Here is an 8,440-nt window from a genome sequence, read left to right as displayed (position 1 = left end):
TGGTTAGTTAGGTGGGTTTTAAGGTCGTAATAAGGTGGGGTCGGACCGGCCCGAGCTCTTTTTTGCTGTTTTCAGATAGGTAAAAAGTGTTATCTATATTAAACTTGTATTTTTGTTTAGTTATATAATAAGAGATAATAATCCAGTTATATGACATAATGAAATAAGCATTAAATGTTTTAATAATGTATCTCAAAGTATACGTACACTCGTTTGCAGCACGTTGTTGAAAAAAATCTCACAAACGTTTCAACGATAAAAAAAATAAAAGCAGCATTGAAATATCGCAAAGTAAGCTCCACAGTTACAACATGCACAAAAACCCTTCACTTGTTTATTCGATCGAAAAGCGCGTCACTCCACAGAATCAGTATTCTACACGCAGTCCGTAAACACAACCGCCACTATATCCGCGAAACCACCATCTTTCTCGCGACAGACGTTCCGTAAAACCGTGGGCAATACTATCGTTTCACTTCGGGCATTCGCGGTAACGTCAGCTCACGACAACGAATGGCACACATATGAGCGAAGAGAGAACGTACACCTCTTCACGAAGAGCGGACACCGCGTAACGGGAAAAGGGGGTTTAAACGGCCCTAAATCTCTCCCCTGCTCGGTAACCGATCTAACTCCGCGTGCTAATTCCGCCACCCTTTTTTCCCCACCTCCTTCTCCATAGACCGACACCGAACAAAGCCAGGGTGTTGGCCAGGCCAGGCCATAGGAGGATCGCGGCACGAAAAAAGACCTGCTCGGCGAAGACCGTCAAATCACCTGGGCAACAGTCCAGTGTGTGCGCCGATAAATCGATATGGACGAGGCAACCCGTTGGATGGGTGATTCATCGATACCCACCGGTTTCCCAATTTCCATTCGGCACGAGCCACCTCACTCCCCCTTTTAATCCACGTCATTCCACCGTCGTTTCGAGCCATCGGCCGTGACCTCGAGGCCGTTTCAATTCCCGACCACCCCCGCAACTAGACGAGCAAATAAATTATTTTGATTCTCTATTTATGCGAGCTACACGATCTCTCCAACCGACCCACCTCCTCCCACTAGCCCGTCTCTGTAGAAAGGGGAAAAAAATGAGAAAACGAACGGAAACGCGGGTACCAAGCGACAGACGCAAAAGGAAAACGGGGAAATCGCTCCCTTTCCCGCTGCTCCGGAGTGATACTTCCCGGCGTCTAGTAATCAAAGTAAAACTACCCTCCCAGCCAAATAAGAGCACCACGGGGGTAATTACTCCCGCGTAACGCGAAAGAATTTCCGTTTCCTTTGAACCGTAACCCTCGAGAGTTAATTAAAACGTGCCTGTGTAACGGTACACGGGCTTGTGCGTCGATGAAATACGCTGCAAGACACTTTCGGCGGGACCCGTTGTTCGACGCGAATCGAAAGGTTCTGTTTCACGGGTACGCGTATTTCATTCATTCGTGAGCTGTGCAGTGTTTTAGATGTGAGATTGGTTTAACTTGATTTACAGGGTGTTTCTTTTGAATTTATGGTTTTGGAGTCCTTTATGTGCTTTAAGCGACTGTAAGATGTTCTGTAATTCCAACAACGTGTACTTAGGCTGTTGTACTTGGAGAAGTGCTCTGCGTTAAGAAGAAATGGTTGGAGGAGTAATGCTCGGAAGTATGATGTTGTTGGAAATATAGTGCTTTAAACATTTTTGTTAGTTTCAGAGTGTTAAATGCTCGTGTAAATTGCGTAACATGATTACGAATGGCATGTATACTCAATTTTATAATGCTCCATTTATTGTCAGGCATACCAACATTCTCATTCGTTCTTATTTACATCATTTTATTGACAGTAAAGCTATAATTGATTCGCAAGGCTTCTTGCATTCGAAAATTAATTATTTCTTAATATTTGTAATAAGATACTTTCATTATTTACAGTACGACGAGCTAATACAAAGACAACAGAACTCTCAAAGTGAAATTAGTGAAAATGATGTGATAAGGATAAATTAACCGTTTTTGTTGTGATATAAATAAAAAAAAATTGTTCAAAAACAACAGCGAACATTATTCCTTTCGTCATTGAAAAAGAAAAAGAACCCCCGTACATTTCGCCTGTCTACCGAAGCCAGTGACACCAGCGAATAAACGTAGAATGGTTTCGGAGCCACCCTGAAACTCCAAAAAACGTAAAAGTAAAATTATTTTCAGGGTGCACGGGGCTCGAATCCCCAGAAGTAAGGAGCTTACGCCGAATTTCAGGGGCCGCGGCGCATCGTTTCGCTGAGAGTGACAGATTTAATTAGGCACGCAATGTTACTCGAAAAATTGCGATGCCGGCGAATCGAGAAGTGGAGGGTGGAAAGCCAGACCCCCGCCTCGCAGAGATGCTGACGGCAACCAACCAACACCCCTCACCCTTCCTATGGACGAATTTCGCTGCCTGGCCTGGGTGAGACGCAAGTCTGGGGTGGTATCTTTCCTGGGTCCCCGAGACACGCTCGTGGGGCTGCAGCCCCGGAGCTTTAATGAGGCGGGCGAGAACGGCCGTGTGTAACAACTGGGATCCAAGTGCCCCGAGAGAAGAGGGATCTCTCGGCTGCGTATCTGCGGACCAGATCCGGAGATAAACAGGTCCGCCTGCTATTCATCAAAGACGGATCTCTCCAACGTTGTTCCCGCCTCGAATTTATCGTTAGAGTATTTGGACAAATGTTTTACTTCCTTTTTTTTTTTGAAAAAGTTCTTTTTTAATTAGGGAGCTAGGGAAGTAATTCCTTTTGATCGTGGAGCGGATAGTCAAATTTATGTAGCTAGGTGCATCAGACTGGAATGAGAATATTATATTGATGGTGGTCTTGTTGGTGGTGTTTTTGAGGTTATGTTTCAATGTACAGCTGTACCCTGGTCTTTACGTATTTTTTTGCTTGTATTCTTACCCCGTTCATTCGTCGACCAGCTATTTTTGTGTGTATATATCTGTATAAGTAATCTTCAGGGGGCCGATTATCTAATAACGGTGGTTGATAACTGGGGAATAGTGGTCCCCGTCTAAATTTTTATTATACTCCCCTTAAATATAATTTTAAAGTATTGAATGTCATTATATTATGTTTTGGACAGATAGAAAAGAGGAGTATGTTTAAACAGTATAAATATTTATAACAGTTATTGAAACATATTTAAGTCATAAGTAAGTAATTCTGTCACATTAAAATTTCAAAAGGAAGGTGGTTTAAATGATACGGCCTCTAGCTATTCTGTTCGTTGTTCCAAATGAAATAATGGTCTAAGGCACAGTAGAAATTTATCACCACTTACCGAACACACTGTAACTTAAAAACCGTTTTTTTTTTTAATCCTAACTGTGCTTCAGACCCTTATTAGAAATTTCCATTCGATTTATTTTCCATCATCCATTCTGGAAACGACACATTAGATCCTCATTAATACAATACTGCACTAATCGACGAAAATTATTCAACGCAGAAACCAGTAAATAACCATAAGTGCACGGTTTAAAGCAGCCAGGAGCAAGGACGATAACGGTTCCAGGTCGACGCCGTAAATTACAGTCGCCTCGAAACGAGCGTTATGACGCCGGAAATCGCCATCGCGTAAGCAAGGCTTTCCGTCGCAAATCTCCCGTAACGATGCTTATTAACGACATCCATGACGTACACAATTCTCGGTACCCGTTTCACCTTAATGAGACATCCTGGGGGACCTTCGGGTGTTTCCAAGAGAACGAACGTAGGAGAATCCTAGACTAACAATAACCGGTCGCCTCTGTCTCCTTCCCTCGTCTATCTCCCGAGCTCCTTTTCTCACTTCCACCGGAGTAGGTGGGGTGAGACACGGGAGATAAACAACGTCGCGCCCCATTCCAACGGAGAGAAGACGAAGGGAGGTGTTGGGCGGACAGAGCCTCAAAGAAGGGACGAGACGTACTTAAGAAGAGCCGAGGTACTGAGCAAACGTCTCTCCGGCTCTCAGGTCCGTGCAAACCTCCCAAATGAGCTTCTATTAATACTTACACGGAGAGAAATAATGGAGATATTGTCAGCGATTTACGTTCCTCTGGTGCACAGGTGCACACTGTAGTTTTAGCATTAATTCTAGCTCTATAGGTATGTATTGAGGGGTAACAAAAACATTAGCCCTAACTATTCATGACGAGTTTCGGTTCTTCATTCACCCGTTTATCCTAAATTAAAGGACACCGTGACAATTGTTCGTTGAGTAAAGCATAAAAATATGATGTGAAAACAGGTTTTCATTTTTACCGTCACGGGCTTTCATTCGTCAAAGAAAATAACTGACGGGGATGAAGTATTGTTGAAAAAGACCCCTAATAAGAAAAATAAGTTCTTGTTAGTAAAGTACAAAGAGAAATGTAGCAAAGGATGAGGGTTCTTTTGACGAAGGGATGATCTGTTCCTAGGGAAACGCTGCTAATTAAACGAAATTGTCTGTGACAGAGAATTCTGTAAATAAATAGACTCATCGGATTTATGAAAATTCAATGCAACTCGTAGCATCGAGGCGCACTCGTTTTATCGCGAACTTTGTAGTCGAGCCATGAAAAATGCAAAAGCAGAGGACACTGACGAGGCACAGAAATCGGTCGATGGTCTCCTATGGTATTTGTTATCGTTTAGCAATCAATAGGCAGTCAGGTGGGCGTTGCAGTTGTAGGATACGGTTCGTGGGTAACACAGTTCGGTGGAAAACGATGTTGATACGTATGGAAAGAACGTATGATTGTTAAAGGGCAGAACGGGGTAGAAACTTTACACGTTTCGATAACGACGGGAGTGAATATTTTACAAGGCAACCGCTGCTGACAATGCCGATCATTTTCACTGACACGGTTCTTGCCATCCAGCTCCTGCTACGAAAATCAATGCTGCGTGTAGAGCGTGTCTAGACAATGGGCGACGGTAATGCTTTCGATGATAATATCACCGGCAATGAAACGTGAAAAATGGAGCTATTAAAGCAGTATGTTGAACTTTCATAATTTCAAGCTGAAATTAAAATAGAAAAATTGATAAGCCTTATAAAGGTTTCACATTCCACTGCTGAACGAATTACATTTACATAAAGGTTAGAAGATGAAAATTGTATAACTGGAAGATTGTTAAAACCCTTCGAAAGTGAAGAAATGTTTCCTGTAACTGAAACTACGTTCTGACGTGTCAACTATGTTCAATAAAAAATCATTTCATATGATAAATCAAAAAAGAGCATCTAAAATATAAAAAATATTGTAGTTACTTAGGAAGGATTATAATGTACATCCTGTATTTTCTAACAACTCAATATGTCAAACCGCAGACAGAGTAATTGTAACTTACATCGAATTAATATCATAATATTATTACACGGTTATTATCAGGATTAATATTCAACGCTATAGAGGTAAATATTCGACCGAATAAAAAAATGACACCAGTTCAACTAGAGTAGCATTCGCAAAGGGTAACACTCGAACAACACCGGCACAGCAATACCAGGAACTTCGCTGGTTCGATCTTGCACAAGGCACGACAGTTCAAACAGAACTGGGGCGTAGTTTCACCGTTTCCGACTGCTCCCCGTTGAAACGACGTACGATCATCCCGAGATCACCGTGTTCACGTAACAGAACCGTCGTTTGACAGTGGCTCCGATAAAAACGGTTCGTCCGCCGGCACTTCGGTTAATCGAGCATTCAGAAAAATATTTCGTTCGCCCAAGTGGAATTCCGATAAATGGAGGCTTCTGTATCCGCGGTTAGTTATTCGCCGGGATCGATCCCCCGCATGTGGCCGTTTCGGAAGCTCGAACAAAATGCCCCACGCGATCCGCGGACCGTTCGTGGGTCAATATACTTTGATTTCCTGGCCCCGTTTCACCGGCTCTCCCTGGAGACCGTGTGGTGGAAAGAGTTTCGATCGATAAAAATCAGAGGAGTGTTTCATTTTAAACGACCAGGCTGGCAATCAATCCTGGAAACAAGGCAATTTCTTAAGAAGACAAACAGTTTCCCGGCGTTTTCACCACTATTCCCAAAAGAAACCCCTGTACAGAGGGTAAACGGACCACCCTCCTCCTAACCACCCCTTAGAATCGATCCTGTCCCACGTCTATTTTCCGCGGTTGCATTTCATTTTTTTCCCAGTCGACTCAACGACTTGGGACAATCATTCCTCTCCTCTCGGTTCGGACGACCAGAAACCACCCTCTGGACTCTAGAGCATCGGAGCAACGCGAACAAACAGACATCCGAAACAATATCTGTTCCTCGAGAAATTTCCAGCAAAAATTCCCGTATTACACTGTTGTGTATCGACGGCCTGGAGGTATTCACAAAGCGTGTCTGGGAACGAACGGTGCTCAGTCACCCGTGGGTGGGAATCGCGAAGGTCGACAAGGCGACGAAGCGTTGAATCTTGGCTTTGGAGAGATATCCCGTAACGCGGGAAACTCTCAGCGACGGCTGAAAAGTTTCCAGTGGGGAGAGAAAAGAACCGTTTCTGGTACACCCGTGACGCATCCGATCGCAGCATCCGCGTCATCGAAACGTCCCGGGGAACACGGTCGTGTAAAAAGGAGCGGGTGGAGAACGGCAGGATCGAAGTAAACGTCGCAGAAACTCGACGTGGGTAAAAGACGATCGACGAAAACGGCGGCGGCAGAGCCGAGAACAGATGAAAGAGTCAGGGCGCTTCTTTTGTTCGTACGGAATGGTAAAGGCAACGCGAGGGATGATGGGGGCGAGGGGGATGCAGAGGCGAAAAAAAGGAGACTCGAACTCCGATCGAGAAACGTGTCGAAAGATAAAGGCTGAGAGACGGAGGTGGACGAGGAACGAGGAGTTCTGATAGATTTCCCTTTTAGCAACTTTTGTCTTTTAGTCCTGGAAGCAGACACGGCTTTCCAGTTGCTATCGTTCTGACGGAGCAACTCTGCATACAAGACATCTCCATTTAGATGCCGCCTGCCCCACCCCCCACAAGGCTTCCGCCTTTTTCCCACTGGTCCACGCTCGCAAGCAAGCCGCCCTCCGGTCCGTCACCTTTTCCCTCGTTCCTTTTTCTCGTTTTCACACCCCCCCCCCCTTCGCCCTCCACCCTTCCTCTGTCCCTTTTAACGGCCACACCGAGGCAAACGTTTCTCACATTTCCTTTCTATTTTTCTACGCCTTTCTTTTGCACCCTTCCTATTTTCTTTCTTCCCTTTCAACGCCTCCGCGACGAACGTCTCTTGTTTTCATATCGCCTATACATAACGTGGTTTTCTTCCTTCTTCGTAGTTTCTTGTCGGACGGAACCGGCTCCGGCAGGGGCTTCGAACTTCTGGAACTAGGTCGTTCCTTATACATACTATGTTTTCGGATGATCAAAGAGACTAGCTAGTGGAGGAATATAGGAAAACTCTGGGGGTCTACAATTATCCTATTAATTGTTCATTATTGACTGGAAGGAAACATGAAGAAGCTGTTAGAGTTGTTTGCAAGGGCCGGGTGATGCAAATTTGAACAGCCGAGGGCCCAGAGATTCGAAGAAGATTAACCCAAAACTTAAGTCGGGACAGTTCAAGACAGTTCGGGACCAAGACACGCTTATCGAACCAGTCTAGGATCGAGAGACCCTAATATAATTAACCTAGCAATATCTAAGCAATATCTAACATCTTTTCCCTCTTTTACTTGGAAAACTAAAAAGAGGGAACAGACCAGGGGATATCCGAGCCTTGATATTTTCAATCCGTTGCCAGTGGAGACAAAAGTCGGCCGATTATTTCCTGCAAAATCCGCGTCCCACGTAGTGGTTACATCGACTATATCCGAAACTCACGGTACGATAAACCGTTTCAGCGCCGGTAAAGCCAACGATGTGACTATGGCTCGTCGAAGAGGATATTAGAGTTCGATATCCTCGGGCTGAGTATCGATTTCCGTGAGATAGGTCACAGTGTTCCAGTGCCACGATGGAATCGCGACAGGGACAACGAGACACACGCTTGGGGTATGGGAGTGGGGGGAAAAAAACGTCGATGCCTCCCCGGATCAAAGTTCATACACAAGGGTTGACTTAGCTCGGGTGTAAAAACAGGAAAATGAGGGAGAAAAGCGTACGCGCGACTTGCTGCTTCGGAGCTCTGATCGATCCTGCACACGCGACGCATACGGCGAGCGTAACGATTCAACGAATATAGAAACGCGAAGCTATATCGAGAGGCATCTGCACGGAACAAGCCCCTCGAGCGGAAAAGCGATCCTTGCATTCACGGAATCGAAGGATTCCTCTCCTAGGAAGTTTCAACAAGTTGCTCGGAACTATAATGATTCGTTTAACTTCCTAAACACTTCCAAATTGATCCCGTAAAGTAAGTCGAAATACATTCAACAACTTTCCTTTCTAATACCTTTTCTTAAGCGTAATGTGAATAATAATCAGGGAACCTATAAAAATTTG

Source organism: Dufourea novaeangliae, unplaced genomic scaffold, assembly GCF_001272555.1.
Source record: "Dufourea novaeangliae isolate 0120121106 unplaced genomic scaffold, ASM127255v1 scaffold124, whole genome shotgun sequence".
Classification (NCBI taxonomy): domain Eukaryota; kingdom Metazoa; phylum Arthropoda; class Insecta; order Hymenoptera; family Halictidae; genus Dufourea; species Dufourea novaeangliae.
This window is presented reverse-complemented; position numbering follows the sequence as displayed.